The sequence below is a fragment of the Biomphalaria glabrata genome, chromosome 13, assembly GCF_947242115.1.
Source record: "Biomphalaria glabrata chromosome 13, xgBioGlab47.1, whole genome shotgun sequence".
Taxonomy (NCBI): domain Eukaryota; kingdom Metazoa; phylum Mollusca; class Gastropoda; family Planorbidae; genus Biomphalaria; species Biomphalaria glabrata.
In genome coordinates, this window is record NC_074723.1 from 9,564,466 (window position 1) to 9,584,221 (window position 19,756).

The 19,756-nt window shown below is 37.0% G+C and overlaps 1 protein-coding gene across 2 annotated transcripts in view; it reads left to right on the forward strand.

The window, feature by feature from the left end:
* Positions 1–19,756, forward strand: part of LOC106070803 (G-protein coupled receptor dmsr-1-like) — a 242,553-nt gene that overhangs the window by 87,380 nt on the left and 135,417 nt on the right. Inside the window, exon 1 of one of the 2 annotated variants that reach the window (XM_056008596.1) lies at positions 10,138–10,878. The exons of the other annotated variant lie outside the window; for it this stretch is intronic. The gene's annotated coding sequence lies outside the window, so the exon portion shown is untranslated. Of the gene's footprint in view, positions 1–10,137; positions 10,879–19,756 lie in introns of those variants that run through there. 2 annotated transcript variants of the gene reach the window in all.

Consider the following 19,756-nt stretch of genomic DNA (forward strand, 5'->3'; position numbering starts at 1 on the left):
AATCTTCATTTCTGGGGAAATCGCATAGACCTCAGCAGCATTGTCGGGATAGATCTAGATCTATCTTCTCGAACATTGCTCAAATATAATTCCCTCTGTTTGCTGAGCTTTCCACTCAGACATTTCCGTCGTCATTTATTTGTCAGCGACAGAAAAAAAAGGCCTTAGGACCTAATTTACGCAGATTCTACATTTTAAGTAGTTACACTAGCGGGCGTTTTTTTTTAAAATTATTTATAGTTAAGCGGCCTTCTTTTGCTCATAATGGGCGATGCACATGATTTATGAGCTCATTTTGAATGTGGTACAGGGAGATCATTTGATGTCAGGGACGATATCACAGACTTTATATCCTGTCATGATTAGGGTCAGAGTTAGGGTTAGAGAGAGGGGGTGTCCAACGATTGGGTTAGAGTTAGGTTTAGAGAGAGGGGGTGTCCAACGATTGGGTTATGTATTGATATTGATAAGCCTCAAGCTAGAAATGTTTACAAGCAAACAAATTGAGCCCCGGCTTGTTGTTTTTATTTTTGTTGGTGTCTGAGGGCGAAGGTTTAGCTGAAAGTGGCGCGCCATCCCAAAAACTCTGGCCTCCACAAACCTCTCGGAAAAACCTTGACCATGGCCTAAATCTAATTGGTTTTTACGGAAGGAGGGGGGATTAGTTCTTCTGTACAGAACATTCCGTTGAGCAAAAAAAAAGCCTGGACACCGTCTGTTTAGATTATAACGAAAGAAAAAAGTTATTGCAATTAAAAAAAAAAGAGAGATATTAATTATTTTTGTTTTGTTTTGTTTATTGATATTTGGATAAAATTATGGTAGTGATTGCAAATATCTGACCTTTACATGGCTGCCTTTTAAGTTGTGTGGGTCTGTGTTCTGAACTGTAGTTGAGACGATCCCGTGTCCGAACATTGCCACCCTCTGCCGTCCTGCGGGAGGTTACAATGTAGGAATGTTCCATTCTGATGGAAATACCAAAACGTGTATAACAAAACATGAACATTTGACAAATTTAATTTTTACATTTTAAATAAAAAATGTTTTCCTATTTTTTTTATTTTTCTCTCACCATCCCTCCCTCCCTTTCTCTCTCTCTCTCTCTTTTTCTCTCTCTCTCTCTCTATTTCACTTTCTCTTTCTCTCTATCTCTTTCTCTCTCTTTCTTTTTCTCACTCTCTCTCTCTCTCTCTTTCTTTCTCTCTCTCTCTTTCTTTCTCTCTCTCTCTCACTTTCTCTTTCTCTCTCTCCCTTTCTCTATCTCTCTCTTTCTCTCTCTCTCTTTTTTTCTCTCTCTCTCTTTCTCTTTCTCCCTCTCCATTTCTCTCTCTCTTTCTCTCTCTCTCTTTCTCTCTCTCTCTTTCTCTCTCTCTCTTTCTCTCTCTCTCTTTCTCTCTCTCTTTCTCTCTCCCTTTCTCTCTCTCTTTCTTTCTCTCTCTCTTTCTCTCTCCCTTTCTCTCTCTCTTTCTTTCTCTCTCTATTTCTCTCTCTCCCTTTATCTCTCTCTTTCTCTCTCTATTTCTCTCTCTCCCTTTATCTCTCTCTCTTTCTCTCTCTATTTCTCTCTCTCCCTTTCTCTCTCTCTCTTTTTCTATCTCTCTTTCTCTCTCTCTTTCTCTCTCTCTCTCTCTCTTTCTCTCTCTCTCTCTCTCTTTCTCTCTCTTTTTCTCTCTCTTTCTCTCTCTCTCTTTCTCTCTCTCTCTTTCTCTCTCTCTCTCTTTCTCTCTCTCTCTCTCTCTTCTTTTTTGTCAGTGCTCTTCGTGTAGTCTACATTTCAAACTTTTGTTGATTTAGTAACCTCAAATTTTAAACCTGTAATTAAAAAAAAACAACAAGTGACATTTTTTCTTAAAATCAATTCCTACTTTGTTCATTTTGTCTTGCCTTTGCATGGGGGCGGCCATATGCACATGGGTTAATACTGATACTTGTTAATAAGAGAAACACTATATAACTGTTAGTTCCTCCTGAGACCCATTGTGCTTTATCGGAAAATATTTACAAAGCTTATATCAACTGATTCTTTCTGTCTGTCTGTCTGTCTGTCTGTCTGGAATCTTGTACACACTTTGTCTCCTACTTCCCATTCTCGGATCAAGTTGAAAACTTTGAACAATGATTCATTGTCGATAGCAATACAAGGATCCATTTAAAAAGATTAACCGATTAGTTCATCAATTAATCGTAATTGACACATTTTGTTTTAGATTTTTAGACTATAAAACCTACTACTATTATAAGTACTTGAATAATTCAGTGGATAATATGTTGGCCTTCCATCATGGGGACTCAAGTTGCTTGATTTGTGCGGTATGTATGAGATATGTCTTTGGTGTTTGATGTGTACGGTATCTGTTTTGTGTTCTATGTGTGTGCGGTATGGGTCACGTACAAGGAGTTCTCCAATGTAACTTCAAGTGTTTGCTTCTGATAGAAGCTTGTTATTGTCACGCAGAGTTCTCTATCGATATCTTCCTAGTAGAAAATAAAAACATGGATGGATGGATAGATAGATAGATAGATAGATAGATAGATAGATAGATAGATAGATAGATAGATTAATGAGGAATGCAGTATTTTACCGTGGCTACGCAGCCCCAGGAACTGACACACATAAACTACATTACAAATGTTAAATACAATTCGACACGATTTAGATGAGAGTATGCGAGAACTCAGAGAAGGGACTACAGTGTGGAGAGGACAACTCTGAGACATAGAGACTTAGAATGGAAGAGAGATTTGAGACAGAGACTTAGAGACCAAGTAGATTATATACCTTGGGAGTGTAATCAGTGTATCAGGTGCAACAGATAAAGACATTAAATGTCGCATAAATCTAGCGCGTCAGATATTTACACAGCTAAAACCAACCTGAAAATCTCCCCACATCTCTAACAAAACGAAAATAAGAATCTTTAACTCAAATGTCAGGGCGGCCCCACCGTATGGCTCTAAAACCTGGAGCACAACTGAAACAACAGCAAAATGTACAGACCTGCATCTACAGATGTCTGAGAAATATCTTTAAAATACACTGGTATGACAAAGTAGAAAACACCAAACTGTGATAGATGTGCAGATCTTAGAGAGGAAGTGTATATGGAATGGTCCCACCCTTAGAAAAGATACCAACAACAGAGCTAGGCAGGCCTTAGAGTGGAACCCTCAGGGCACAAGACGTAGAGGAAGACCACAAAGAACGTGGCTACGCAGTGCACTAGATGAAGCCGAGTGGACAGGAAAGAGCTAGCAAGTGACCGTGGAGAGTGGCGTGTTTTTACTGAGGCCCTATGTTCAATAAGGAACGTAAAGGAAAGATGATGATGATGATGATGATGATGATGATGAGGATGATATAGACTTTGAATTTAGAAAAAAATCAGAGAGAGGCATTGAGAAGAATTAAAGAGAGGAAAGAAATCAGATATATAGGTCTGGAATGTGAGACAAACTAAGAGAACTCTTTAGGCATCAAAGACACTTTAAAACATTAGAATTGAATCAATCTCGAGCTATAGACAACACATGAGAAGAAAATGAAACAATTGCAAACATTGAGAAATGAAAATAAAATACTACATACAAGGGAGACGACATCCCATTGGAAGGAGAAACAGCAACTCCATCTTGACGAGTGGGTGTACTAACTGAACACCGTAGCAGACGAAGCGAGAGTATCTCCAGGTTAGGGTGACCCTAACTGCCATGTCCCAATCACGGCACAAAGATGATATGTTTCAAAATTTTGAGATGGCAGGGGGGCGGAGAGTTGTTGTTTTTATTTTCTGTATTATTATTTTAAATTATTATTCTTTAGAAATCGAGGTGTAGATGAATAAAACTTGTGTTTGTGATCGTTAAAAAGATCGACAGTTCAGGAGGCTGTATTGATCGTTGGCTGTTTTGTGTGTGTGGATTAGCTGGTTGTGTGTATTAGTTGTTTGTTTGGTGGATTCGTTAATGAAGGCAAGTAACCGGCGGCTAAACCAAAAAGGTTCAAACTGGAGAGCTCCTTAGCCATGACCGGCTCTACCCACCTAGGAGAAGGAAAACTCTGAATCCAAACCTCTGTTACCATGCAGCCAGACCCAATAATGGGAAATGCTACGGGAGTCAACCCTAAGGAAAAATCAGGAGCCGGAAACTTTTAGGCAGTTTGCAGCATTAGGTGCTACACCCTGGCAAAGCCTTAGACTCCTCTGACCGATAACTGTATAGGCACTTCCAGTTCCTTTGGATACATCAGCTGCGTAGAGAGGGGGGGAACTGATGTGTGGGCGACATTGTTCCGACCATTGCTAATGCCCAGGAATTCATCTTATTTCCATGAAATGAGCCATAGTCGCTTTGCGACTGAAGGAGGCCGTATATGGATTCGCTAATTGTGCGGATTAGCTGTTTGTTAGGATTACACTCGTGTATCGATTTTTTTTTAATTAGCTGGCTGTGTTAATTAACTGGACGTAATAATTATCTAGTTGTGTTGATTAGCTAGTTGTGTTTAGTTGATAAGCTGGTTGTGTTGATTAGTTGGTTGTGTTGATTAGTTGGTTGTGATGATTAGCTGGTTGTTTTGATTAGTTGGTTGTGATGATTAGCTGGTTGTTTTGATTAGCTGGTTGTGATGATTAGCTGGTTGTGATGATTAGCTGGTTGTGATGATTAGCTGGTTGTGATAATTAGCTGGTTGTGATGATTAGATGATTGTATTGATTAGTTGGTTGTGATGATTAGCTGGTGTGTTTAGTTGATTAGCTGGTTGTGATGATTAGCTGGTTGTGATGATTAGCTGGTTCTGATGATTAGCTGGTTCTGATGATTAGCTGGTTGAAATGATTAGCTGGTTGTAATGATTAGCTGGTTGTAATGATCAGTTAGTTGTGTTGATTAGCTGGTTGTAATGATTAGCTGGTTGTAATGATTAGTTGGTTATAATGATCAGTTAGTTGTGTTTATAGCTGGTTTTGATGATTAGTTGGTGATGATGATGAGTTGGTTGTGTTTATAGCTGGTTGTGATGATTAGTTTGCTGTGATGATGAGTCGGTTGTGTTGATTAGCTGGTTGTGATGATTAGCTGGTTGTGATGATTAGTTGGTGATGATGATGAGTTGGTTGTGTTTATAGCTGGTTGTGATGATTAGTTTGCTGTGATGATGAGTCGGTTGTGTTGATTAGCTGGTTGTGATGATTAGCTGGTTGTGATGATTAGCTGGTTGTGATGATTAGTTGGTTGTGTTGATAAGCTGGTTGTGATGATTAGCTGGTTGTGATGATTAGCTGGTTGTGTTGATTAGCTGGTTGTGTTTATTAGCTGGTTGTGATGATTAGCTGGTTGTGATGATTAGTTGGTTGTGTTGATTAGCTGGTTGTGTTGATTAGCTGGTTGTGTTGATTAGTTGGTTGTGTTGATTAGCTGGTTGTGATGATTAGTTGGTTGTGTTGATTAGTTGGTTGTGATGATTAGTTGGTTGTGTTGATTAGTTGGTTGTGTTGATTAGTTGGTTGTGTTGATTAGTTGGTTGTGTTGATTAGTTGGTTGTGATGATTAGTTGGTTGTGATGATTAGTTGGTTGTGTTGATTAGTTGGTTGTGATGATTAGTTGGTTGTGATGATTAGTTGGTTGTGTTGATTAGTTGGTTGTGATGATTAGTTGGTTGTGATGATTAGTTGGTTGTGTTGATTAGCTGGTTGTATTGTTATCTAGTTGTGTTTAGTTGATTAGCTGGTTGTGTTGATTAGTTGGTTGTGTTGATTAGTTGGTTGTAATGATTAGTAGGTTTGTTATGATTAGCGGGTTGTGATGATTAGATGGTTGTGATGATTATCTGGTTGTGATGATTAGTTGGTTGTGATGATGAGTTGGTTGTGTTGATTAGTTAGCTGTGATGATGAGTTGGTTGTGTTGATTAGTTAGCTGTGATGATGAGTTGGTTGTGTTGATTAGCTGGTTTTGATGATGAGTTGGCTGTGATGATGAGTTGGTTGTGTTGATTAGTTAGCTGTGATGATGAGTTGGTTGTGTTGATTAGCTGGTTGTGATGATTAGCTGGTTGTGTTGATCAGCTGGTTGTGTTGATTAGCTGTTTGGGATGATAAAATGGTTAGGGTTGCTGAAAATAAACAGTTCTAAGTTTTAGTGGCAAGAACAAGCGATGGGAAAATTAGTCATGTAGAGTTGAGGATATGTAATGTTTTCCTTCTGCCAAGCCCTTACACATCAGACAACACATGACATCATTGAAACCTTTTCATGTTCAAATAAAGGGATTTCATCCTGATACCAGCATATGTAGCATATTGTTAAATAAGTTATTCAACATGCATACATACCTTTCAATTCAATATCGCGTTTAATTGGAAGGTTATTAATACTCAGCCATAGATACTAGATCTCGGACTAGTGCGTTCAATAAATACTCTATAGGGACATTCTTATTCAACGGAAGCCACGGGATAAACCATGACGTGAAATAATGAATTTTTTATGTCTCAGTGAGAGATTTGTATTTATTGCGGAAAAACTATTTTGAAAAAATCTAGCATTTTGGTATATCCGATAAACAAAATAAAGTAAGTATTAGTTTGAATTTTAATTTTAATTCTAGTACATTTTTAGCACAGAACAATCAGATTTTCTAAGCCAGTGTTTGTCCAAGCTTGCTCAGGGCAACGAAGTCCTGAATGAAGGTTTGACTGAATGTTTTACAAGCTCAATTCATATAAGACAAGTTTTTAAAGCACCTTTGTTGCGATTGTTTATTATTCTACTCAGTGGAGAGTTCATTCTTATGTAGAGATCAGTTTTATAATATACTATGAATAATGGAATAGAATTACATTATTCTATTACGTGATTATATCAATAAAAGTGAAGGGTTTAAGTACCAAAGAAATATGTGTTTTCTACAAAGTCACAACATTTATTTTTGGATGTCAACTAATGTACTGTTTCGTAATATTAAAAAAAAGAAAGAAGAATTCAACAAAAAGTAATTTGATCTAGTAGAGTATTTTCACATTTTTACATATTGATTATTATTATTATTATTATCTATATATAAAATTATCTTCATGTCTCAAGAGTTTAGACAAGAAGTAAAGGAAAGATCACTCTTTTATTTCTGCAAGTCTGACTAATGTTACCCTACGAAAAAAAAAAGAGGGGGGGGGGAGAGAACAAGTAGTATTCACCCGTCACAAAATAGCAGGGCCGGACTTAACCGTTGTGACCAAGAAGTCAAGGAAAGATCACTCTTTTTTATTTCTACCCCACGTAGTTTTAGAGACGAAAAAAAAAGAGGGGGGGGGGGGGAGAACAAGTAATCTATTCTGTATTCACGTCACTAAATAGCAGTGCCGGATTAACCATTGTGGGGCCCAATGCGAAACGGAATTCGCGGGGCCCAGTTTGGGTAGGGATACGGATTATAAGTGAAAATTAAGAGTTTATATTAGAAAATAAATTCGTCTATGCATTTTATTCATTCTTTACTACGCACAGAATTACTTTACGAGCCTTGCGTGTAGCGAAGTCATACAGTATATCATAAAAATTCTATTTCCTACATAGATCACGCTCAATAGCAAGAATTACTAAATGTTTCAATCTATCTACGAGAATTGTTGACCTCGTAATCATTAGTTTGAGGCGCGAGAAGCTTCTTTCATCAGATTCCAAAATTACGGGATAATGCCTTTTTTTTTATCGCACGTAGGGTTGTCGTTTTCTATATTAAATGACACCCCAATATGACATTTTTTGTCTATATATATCAGGAGTTTTCTAAAGATTTTAATAATTTCCGAATATTTCCAGGACTTTTTCGTATATTTAGCAATTTCAGGAGATTTCAAGGAGCTCCTGCTAAATCGACAGTAGGCCTCGGAAAATCTGTTATAAGTTATAAGATGGTTTAATTTTATAATTTCTACACCTACAATTGGAGCGGGTCCTAAGAAAGTGCGGGGCCCATTGCGGTCGCATAGGTTGCAGTGGCCTAATCCGGCTACACCGCCGGTCGACTAGTTATAATATTACTATTATTAAGTTAGAAAAGAACGAGTATTCATTCTCAGTACGGCCAAGGTCTAGTTTCATTTAAAGAGAAACAAAATTCATTGTAATCCCTTTATTAGTTTCCAATGAGGAATAGTCTTTTGATGTGGCATGTCTGCAGGAATACCGTCCTCTGACAGGCGACGAGAATAATAATAATATTATTATTATTAAAAACTCTTAAAACACTTTGGAATTGAATTAAACACTAAGTACTAACACTTTAAGTGTTATCTCCCCTTATCAGTGTTCCTGGTCGATTCTGACATTGACATTCGTTTGTTTTGCCTTTACAAGCTAATCTCAAGAACATTGTCATTGACAATGGTTTCAAGTAAAATTATGCAGATATATGAAGCCTTGAAATTCTTTAAGTCAACAGATTCTTTCCTCTTCAAGAGCCTGTTTGGACTCCCTCGCGCTATGGTTGCTACGTCACTATCCTTTACCAGTTGTGTAAATAAATAACACTTGACTTGCTGGCAGAAATGATATGCAAAGAAAAGGTCAAGAATTATTGTGTTTTCTAGATGAATCCACCATTTAACACAATGTATGCATGCAAGACTTGGAAGTTTTCTACCGGAATCCAGAAAAGACTAAATGTGGTTCAATAAAAATGGCGTCAGGAGTTAGTTACAGAGATCGGGTCTCAAATAAATCCTATGCCGAACTGGAAACTCGGCTACTTAATAAGATTTTGACAGCATGAGGTTTGCAGGACATGTCCTCACGACTGAATGAATTATGCATACCAAGGGTGGCAATGACATGGAGGCCAACACGAGGACAGCGCAAACAAGGACGTCTTCGTAAAACACTTCGCCACACTTTCATGGAGGACCTCAAAGCAGTGAATTCCAGGGGGGAAGAGGCTTCAGACATTGTCAGTGATAGATCTTTGTGGAAACAGCTTACCGCCCAATGCGCCGTACGGTGTGGGAGAATCTATGTCTAAGTCTAGATGAATCTGTCAAAGAAAGATAAAGGAATGCATCAGAAATACTTGAAACTCATTGCTGTATGTTGTTGATCAGTTCATCAGTTGTTCTATCGTATTGTCATTTTATTGAATTGAATGCCAATGTCATCGATTCCGAATATTAGAGATGATTGCATTGTTTCATTGACTATGCAAACCCAGTTGTGACCTGCATATTATGCCACTTCTGTTGCAAAGACGGACAATTTATTACATTATCACCTATAACATTTATATCTGTGGCATTTTTGTACTGTGATTTATGTCATAGCATGAATTTATATTTATTTTCTCTGGATTGAATTTGAACAAATGAAACTTTTATCACATAGTTCTGTTTTAGTTACATTGGACATTGTAGCGAAATGTCACTTTAACCTGCCTGTTTTGCTCAGGTCACATTATCCCCTGCTAGACCTGACTTCACTAATCTTCCTCTGTACCAACGGACCTCCCGTCTTTCAGGTTTTGAATGTAGGGTTCACGACAGTGCCATTAAATGAAGCCTTTGTCTTGACAAGGAATGGGCATGACCCAGACGTCGCTGTCTTCTAAGCCTTCTTTCTCTCACTGTTATTAGTGTCTTTCGTCTTGATTATTTCTTCATTTCATAGTTCTCGCGCTCTTGTGAACAGATTTAGCAGACGACATGTACGTTCATGTTGTGTGCTTCTGTACATCAGGTATGAACAATAGACTTGAGATCTCATGGGACTTTCATCTCAACCTTCTACACATGGCATCGCAGTCAAGTCAAATTAGCGTCCATAGCGATGTGGGTTTTTTAAACTTCCGGTTGTGTGGGAATATAAACAGAATGATCGGAAATAGCTCTAAAGTGTGAACATGCTATTTAAGAATCCGGTGGCTATGGAGAAAATGGCAGATGTAAGTATGGACTAAGGATTTTACACCATTAACTCTACCTGTTACATTTTAAATCATCTTATTTTTCAAATTATTATTATTATTACTTAGTTGTATACATTGCATTTTTTTTCCAAAAGGAATTCTCATTACTAAAAATGGAAATTTGTAGAAAGTCAAATTTCCGTAATATCAGATCAGATCGTATGTGCGTGGGAACATGAGACAGACCATTCCAGATAACAGTAATTTGCATAAACATGAAGCGTGAAACTCTGAATATGTTATGAACAATTACGTGGATATTTCCGGCCCGCCTTGCGGTTCTATGCGCCCCCTAAAAACTTCTGCCTACATTTCAAAATGAAGCCTCAGAAGCTTGGGGGCTCAGTTTCAGGCAGGAAAATTTGTTGTGAGTCCAGCGTCTATCACATTGTAAAGAAAATTCGTAATTTTTTTTTCTGGGAAATGTGTAGTCATTGATAACAAATAATGAAATGTGATATTAAGAGAGGGGGGGAGGGGCTGTATTGTTACCGAGCGCTCTAAAGGTGGCGCATATATGACATAGTATTGAATTCTGGGCTCTCATATTTATTGCAACATATGTTCCTCTTTGTTCTGGGCGAGGTTTCAAAAAGTTATTGAGGGCGCTGTTTCATGTTACGCATAATTAGGTGCGAAAGAGGGAGAGAGAGAGAGGAGAGGGAGACAAAGAGGAAGAGGGGGGAGAATGTGGCATGTGTGAGAGAGCGAGCGAGAGAGCTTGAGAAAGAGTGCGAGACAGAGAAAAATGGAGAGAAAAAAGGAAAGAATTAAGCTTCTGTGTGGGAGAGAGAGATTAAAGAGAAAACGCGTAGTCATTCTATCAAATTTCTAATTAAATTTTGAAATGTGTTGATGTTGATGAATGCTTGGATGCGTCTAACAGTCAACACTTCTGTAGAGTTAGCAAATCGAGCAAGTAAGTCACAACTTTATTAACCTTCATTTCGTATTTAGTAACCTCCGAGTCTCTCTTGATCAAAATTTAGTCATAACAAAAACAAACCTTTCTATTTTCACATTTAAATCAACAATAAAATATACTTGTATATATACAATAAATATATTTCTTCTTCTTCATCGTTCTCATTGTTATGTTGGAGTGTTCATATGACTAGACCAATACATGAGATGAACTGCGCAGTGTTTTCCAAATCAGGGAGCTCTCCATATAGTTTTCTTTCTATTGGGTGATTTGGGGCCAATGTCTTCTACGGGCCTCTTGGTAGAGAGAGCAGTTTTGGAGGACGTGGTCGGCATTTTCTGGTGATACTCCATATAGGCAGATTTCACTGGTTCCAATTTTGAGCTTCCGGTGCATGTGTTGTCGCATTCTGTTGTGTCCGGTCCTGAGTCGAAAGATTAGACGTTGGTCTTGTCGGGATAGCTTATAGTAAGCATCATCTTTCTTGTGATTTGGATGGGAGCTCGTCCATTTCTCATTTATTTTATCTACAATTAATTTCTTCATTTCTTCTGGATTTATAAATATCTATTTGTTAGGGAAGCACGTAATGTTATTGATAAATGAGTAGATTTTATCAATGGAGTGAGAGAGGGGGGGGGAGAGAAAGAGATAGCAAGGTAGCTAGTTACGTAGGTTTATAGGTAGGTAGACAGACAAAAAAACAGACAGTCAAACAGAGAGGTCGGATTGTACAGAGGGATGCAGACAGACAGAACAAACGAACGAACGAACGAACAAGAGATAGAAAGATAGATAGTTAGATAGATAGATAGATAGTTAGATAGTTAGATAGTTAGATAGATAGATAGATAGACAGACAGACAGACAGACAGACAGACAGACAGACAGACAGACAGACAGACAGACAGACATAATTCCCAGAACTTCTTGTCCTTGAAACCATTTTTTTTCTCTGCGAGCTGGTGGACATTGAGCTATTTTCTGACCGCTGGCCTTCTTTATAATTCAAGCTTTCCCTTCGTGTCCCATTACTGCCGTCTGCTTAAGCCGTAACGAGATGCGGTACCTTCTGTCCACCTTCGGGCTCGTTTCTCTGACCAACGGTCAATGGTTGTTCTATTACGTTCGTCCCTCCTCATTTCCACTTCATCTAATCCCCTTCTTTCTTTCCCTCTTCGTGCTGACCTACTCTCTAGAGTCATCAGAGCCCACATCGGGTCATGGCAAGGGGAAACAAATCAATGCATTTATGTATCCTTTTTGATGATGGATAATGACCTTATTAATATTTTCGATTAGATGGGTTTATCCTTAAGCTTATCCATAGATCATGGTGGATAATCCTTTATATTATCATAAGCTTAGACTTTTCTTTTCTTATCATGTCCGTATATCGGACTGGCTTATCTGTTATTTTAATCATAAATCCCACTGACTTATCCTTAGATATTTTTACAAAGCTTATATCACATAATTCTATCTGTCAGTCTGTACGTAGATATACTATACTGTATACATTATTACCTTCATAACCAATGTCGGATCATGTTGATATTTTGCATAATTATTTCTTGTACCTGACAAAACAAAAGTTAATATAAAAAATAACCAATTAGTTAATTATATATTTATACTAGACTTATATTACCCGCGGCCCGTGGGTCTTAATTTGCGTATCACTGTCGATAGTGTGAGAGTGTTTTGGGAACAATAAAACGAAAAAAATGATATAAGAAAGCGAATGCGTGAATTTAAAAAATAGTATGAATGGAGCTATCAAAATAGCTAATCGACCTAAATCGATTTTTTAAATAAAAACATTTGCTTGTAGGTCTACATATATTTAGATGTAGATCTAGAGTCTAGATACTATTATAATAGATGTAGACCTATTATTATAAGATTGAATTCAATGGCTCAAGAAATTTATTAAGTATTGTATTGTTTGTGTGAAATGCAAAATCAACTCGATATAGTAATGTTTATTAAACCTCGATATCTGACTCGTATTTTTAAAAAAGACATAATAGCTAGATTAAGATCTTATCAAGATTTTTAAAATAGATCTAGATTTATATTCTAATTAAAATTATTCTAGGTCTAGTTTAAAATGATAGAGACTAGATCAAGATATAAAATTTCAATTTCTAGACTTAAAGTGTAGATTTTGATTTCCAAACGTCTAGATCAATATTGCAATGCTATAGCCTAATATACTAAAACTAATCTACTATTTTAAATTTAATGTTGCATTTAGTCTATTGATAGATTATCTAGGCTGTTTATTTTCATAAATCTAATTACATCTAAATTATTTCAAATTTATATTTTAGATCTAGATCTAGTAGTTATAGATCTTAAGAGTGTTAAATCAGAAGTTTAGTTTAGGTAGATCTACATCCTCATTCTAATTCCATTTAAATGAAAATGCCAATAGCTCTGTTGTTAACTGTGCTGAGACATCGAAGTAGGCCTACAAGCAAGATATCTATTCTTTTCTTCTTCTTTTTTTCAATTACAAATCAATGGCAAAAGATTATCTAAAATCGCTCCACTGGATATTGTACATATCCAGTAGATGTCATGCCGTAATGTGTAATATATCTCTTTATCAATAATAAGCTATTAGTCTGTAACCAGTTTGTTATGTAACTTAATTTCAGTTATGTGTGGTTCCTTAAACAAGATTAATTCTAAGCAGTGCTATACAAACAAACAAACAAACTTCGAATGGATGGTTTTGAGATCATACGATGAGAATGTCTGGGCATTGGCATCGCATTGGTTTCAAAATCAACCACCGCTGGAATTCGATGTCGGAATAATTTAAATCGACACTCGCTGAACCTCCAAGAAAACATTTTACATCTATATTTCATTTATCCTTGACAAAAAATGTTTAGTATGGGGACGTGTGTCATCATTAACGAGACGAGACAAAAAATGTTTAGTATGTGTCATCATTAACTAGACGCTTAACAACCAGTTATTCAAATGTGTGCAATATTTTATTTTGAAATAAATGATTTAGTCTTTAGTCTTTTACAATATCTAGATCCAAATATGTCTCAAATGTTGGTTCTAGAATCTATTTTATTTTTTTCTCTTCTGAAATCAAATCTGAGTTAGTGATTTTACAGATTTTCATAACCAATCTACCCACTGTCTCGCGCCCCCAGCCCCATCCCATCCCCGAGGTGCTGTCGGCGATAACATTTAGGAGCTTAACGTGTAGGACAAAAGGTTGGTTGCCACCTAAAGCTAACCAGTTACTCCAGCCCGAGCCCCGAGGGAGAATGAAAACTCAGAATTCAAACCTCTGCTGCCTCCAGATAAATATGAGTTTTAGATCAAGACATATTTGTCATGAGATACAGTCGTTTTTTTTTTTGTCGAAGCTATTTTAAAGACACTATTTTGTCAGTGCTACTTTGTCATACGAAATTTTGGCATGTAACTCAATTTCTGTTAGGCCAATGTGTGCTTCTTAAAACAAGATTAATTCTAGGCAGTGCTATTTATTATTCAAGTCTATCTTTGTTCGTCCATCCTCGGTATGAGCATGAAAAGAAACACGTAATGCTGCTGTCTCTTTGTTTAAAGTCTAAAACCATAAAATCATATCGGAAATGTTTTCGTCGGATCTATTCAGACAAGGGTTAGCAGGCAGGATACTTAGCTTCGATTGTAAACTATCGCAGCAGGGCCGGATTTAAGGGCGGGTAGAATAGAGACTCTTTGAGTAGAAGACTCAACGACCATTTTCCCTGTAAATAAATGTTTAAACAATTTATTAAAGCGATATCCAGTTCTTTTAAGAGCTTCAGAAAAGCTGTGAGGACTGGCATGTGATTTATCAAATGTGATAGCAGTCTGGGTGATAGTACAAATATAAATTAGACACTGAATTAGACATAGCTTAAGGGACCATAAAGACAGGCTCGATCTAAATGGGAGATGGCATAAAAACGATGAGGTGTTGGACCGAATTGATGTTGGAAATCAAGTGCCAGGGCTTCTTGTGACTGAATTAGAGACAGTATTATAAGCGCACATTCTTAAAAGCGTGGGATAAAACGATATTATTTATTAAAATCAATTCGTTTTAAGACACATTAAGAAGTAATATGTAAGCATGTAGTTTAAATATTGGACTATTAGTGTTATGTTAACTTTAATTTACGTGACGGTCAGAGACGGTAGATCTATAGGGCGCAACCACTGCCTGCTACACAAGTAAATATCGGTATCTTACTAGAAGACTTCTGCGTAGACTGTGACGTTGGGCTCCAGGATTCGTACAGAAGAGACAGAGACAGAGAAAGTCCATCGTAGCCAAGTATTAATGCCTCAGTAATTACTATATTCTAGTTCTGGAATCACATAGGTTAAAGCGATTACTTTATAATATTATTATTACTATTGTTTTTTTTTTTACATATGATAGACCCAACAGTCGTATGATACATAGGCTAACATGATATATTAATAAACATCACCTTACTTCTTTTTAATTATTTTCAATGTTGTTGGTTAAAGTCTACTTCTATATCAATATATCAATTTCAAATACAAATTTGTGTCCGGAGTCGGAGATAATAATTGATACACTTCTTGACTATTGTGTTTCTTTACTTTATCGTCATCTCTGATATTAGCTTTATACATTAAATTAGTCGAAGTAGTGAGAACTAACTCCAGCCATCCAGAGCTGGTATCAAGTTCTTGACAGAAAACACAAACTCTATTTTGTAATTTTGTAGGTTAGGCTTTCAAACCGATAACAAACAAACTTCGAATGGATGGTTTTGAGGTCATACGATGAGAATGTGTGGGCATTGGCATTGCATTGGTTTCAAAATCAACCACCGCTGGAATTCTATGTCGGAATAATTTAAATCGATACTCGCAGAACCTCCAAGAAAACATTTAACATCTATATTTCATTTAGTGATTTTGCAGATTTTCATGACCAGTCTACCCGCTGTCACGCGGCCCCCCAGACCCATCTCACCCCCGAGGTGCTGTCGATGAAAACGTTTAGATAAATATGATTTTTAGATCAAGACATATTGGTCATGAGATACAGTCTCTCCCTTTTTTTCTCGGCGCTATTTTAAAGATACCATTTTGTCAGCGCTACTTTGTCATACGAAACTTTGGCATGTAACTCAATTTCCGTTAGGCCTATGTGTGCTTCTTAAAACAAGATTAATTCTAGGCAGTGCTATTTATTATTCAAGTCTATCTTTGCTCGTCCATCCTCGGTATGAGCATAAAAAGAAACACAAATGTTGCTGTCTCTTTGTTTAAAGTTTAAAACTATAAAATCATATACGTGGGATCTAGACGATTTACTAAGTGATATCCAGTTCTTTTAAGAGAAGACTGGCATGTGTGGTATAACTCTTGATTGGAGCTTAACAATTTATCAAATGTGATAGCAGTCTGGGTGATAACACAAAAATTAGAGAATGAATTAGACATAGATTAAGGGACCATAAAGACAAGCTGGACCTAAATGGGAGATGGCATAAATACGGCTTGGTGTTGGACCGAATTGATGTTGGAAATCAAGTGCCAGTGCTTCTTGTGACTGAATTAGAGACAGTCTTATAAAACATCTATTAATCTTCCAGTTCCAATACTGTCTCAATAGAACAAAATCCTTATGTAATCTTATAATGACAATTATTGACAATAGAAAATGTTCTCTCCCTGCTCTTCACTCTTTTAAGATCTTTTTTAGTGGCCCCCGAAAGGGGAAAAGACGCCATTAGCTTTGTGTGGAATGTCTGTCCGTCCGTCCCATTTAGATCTCGTAAACTAGAAATGATAGTGAAAATCCTACATCATAATATTTTAGATTATTCAAAGTTCTGATGTAACGGCTACTTTTTTGTTTTCTAAGAGCGAAAATTCTAATTTTTAAAATCAATTATGCAAGCGTTTTTTTCATAAAGATACACCATTCTTACAACTATCCATTATAGATTTAATCATATGGGAATCTTTTTCAGTAAGGAATCACACGATATCCACCTTGTAACACATTTATGCTAATGGTTTTAGATTTTTTTCAAAATTTTTTTTTTTTAATTGCTTAGTTATGTAAGTTCTGTCATACTACTTTTTACATTTACAAAAACAATGTTTACTTTTTTTAAGAGAAAAAATCTGCAAGTGGAACATAATTTAAAACAACATATAAATAAGTGGTTTTTCATATAATCGTGTGAACTGCAGAGCTGCTATATCGCCATTGAACACTAAAGTCAAGGAATTTTTTAAAATTATTTTACGGAATTTTTTTTATTCCTGAGACTTTGAATTAGAGATTGACCCTTTACAAAATATTAGATCAATTAGATACTCATTATAAGACATCAGTTGGGCCAGGTTCACATCTAACTTCACATTTACTTTCACCTATCCCTTGGTCTGCTGGACCATTGGGGCACCACACAGGATCTGTGAACCTTCTTTTTCCATTCTTCTCTGTTATTTGCCTTTTATAGAATTTCATTCTGATATTCTTCTGAAAATATTGAAACCTGCCTTTTTACCTGCCTGGATGGACCACTTCGGGGGCCGATTTTGAGTTTGTGTTTCCACACAAACTGTCTTTGTAACCTTGTTTCAATTTAACATTCATAAGTTGTTCAGATATAAAAAAAAGAGGTATTGATTTTTAAAATAAGTGTTTTGTAAGTTTATCTTGTTTGAGTTAAAAATATATATTGTCTTTTTTTTTTAGTTTAAAAAAATGTGCATGCTATATAAAGCTGAACAACTGCTGGATGATTTAAAGAGCCTATCATGCTGTGTAGCCTCCTGTGCGCTAAGTTTATCTGAGTTTCCCAAAAGTTCAATATCTGACCAGTATCAACCCCTGCAGGAGGCGCGGTGGCTGAGCGGTAAAGCGCTTGGCTTCCGAACCGGAGACCGGGGTTCGAATCCTGGTGAAGACTGGGATTTTTAATTTCGTATCTTCGGGCTCCTCTGAGTCTAATGCGTACCTGACATTAGCTGGGGAAAAGTAAAGGCATTTGGTCGTTGTACTGGCCACATGACACCCTCGTTAACCGTAGGCCACAGAAACAGATGGCCTTTACATCGACCACTTTACTTATTGACAACTCCCTCCCCCCCCCCTTTTCCACAGCCCATGTTACTCTGTTACGTCGAAACGTGAAGCAACTCAGACGTTGTAATAATTAATATGGAAATCAAGTCTCTAAACAAACTCGTATAAATATTACAGTGCACTGACGGCTACAGGACTGTTGGAGTGTAAATAATGAATCGAACAAATTAAGGGCGATTTAGGGTAATTATATATGTTTCATGGTCATCAAGTTCACATCTGATGTTTGTTTCTTTGACTGGTTGATGCTGTAGTTGTTGTTCATGTCGCTGAAGTCAAGGCTGGTGTTAAAGCAGTTGGTGCTGTGAAGTGAATGGATGTTGTTGATGTGATTGTTGATGCTACGTGTTTCGCTGATGTTGTTTAGAATGTTAATGTTGACTGAAATTAAAAGAGGTCAAAACTTTTGTTTTTGCATTTGATGTTATTGCTAATGCTGTTAGAAATGTTGACTTAGCTGAAGCTAATGCTGTTAAAAATGTTGGCTTAGCTGAAGCTAATGCTGTTAGAAATGTTGACTTAGCTGAAGCTAATGCTGTTAGAAATGTTGACTTAGCTGAAGCTAATGCTGTTAAAAATGTTGACTTAGCTGAAACTAATGCTGTTAGAGATGTTGACCTAGCTGTGAAGCTAATGCTGTTAGAGATGTTGACCTAGCTGTGAAGCTAATGTTGTTAGAAATGTTGACTTAGCTGAAGCTAATGCTGTTAAAAATGTTGACTTAGCTGAAGCTAATGCTGTTAGAAATGTTGACCTAGCTGAAGCTAATGCTGTTAGAAATGTTGACCTAGCTGTGAAGCTAATGCTGTTAGAGATGTTGACCTAGCTGTGAAGCTAATGCTGTTAGAGATGTTGACCTAGCTGTGAAGCTAATGCTGTTAGAAATGTTGACCTAGCTGAAGCTAATGCTGTTAGAGATGTTGACCTAGCTGTGAAGCTAATGCTGTTAGAAATGTTGACCTAGCTGAAGCTAATGCTGTTAGAAATGTTGACCTAGCTGAAGCTAATGCTGTTAGAGATGTTGACCTAGCTGTGAAGCTAATGCTGTTAGAAATGTTGACCTAGCTGAAGCTAATGCTGTTAGAGATGTTGACCTAGCTGTGAAGCTAATGCTGTTAGAGATGTTGACCTAGCTGTGAAGCTAATGCTGTTAGAAATGTTGACCTAGCTGAAGCTAATGCTGTTAGAGATGTTGACCTAGCTGTGAAGCTAATGCTGTTAGAGATGTTGACCTAGCAGTGAAGCTAATGCTGTTAGAGATGTTGACCTAGCTGAAGCTAATGCTGTTAGAAATGTTGACCTAGCTGAAGCTAATGCTGTTAGAGATGTTGACCTAGCTGTGAAGCTAATGCTGTTAGAGATGTTGACCTAGCAGTGAAGCTAATGCTGTTAGAGATGTTGACCTAGCTGAAGCTAATGCTGTTAGAAATGTTGACCTAGCTGAAGCTAATGCTGTTAGAGATGTTGACCTAGCTGTGAAGCTAATGCTGTTAGAAATGTTGACCTAGCTGAAGCTAATGCTGTTAGAGATGTTGACCTAGCTGTGAAACTAATGCTGTTAGAGATGTTGACCTAGCTGTGAAGCTAATGCTGTTAGAGATGTTGACCTAGCTGAAGCTAATGCTGTTAGAGATGTTGACCTAGCTGTGAAGCTAATGCTGTTAGAAATGTTGACCTAGCTGAAGCTAATGCTGTTAGAGATGTTGACCTAGCTGTGAAGCT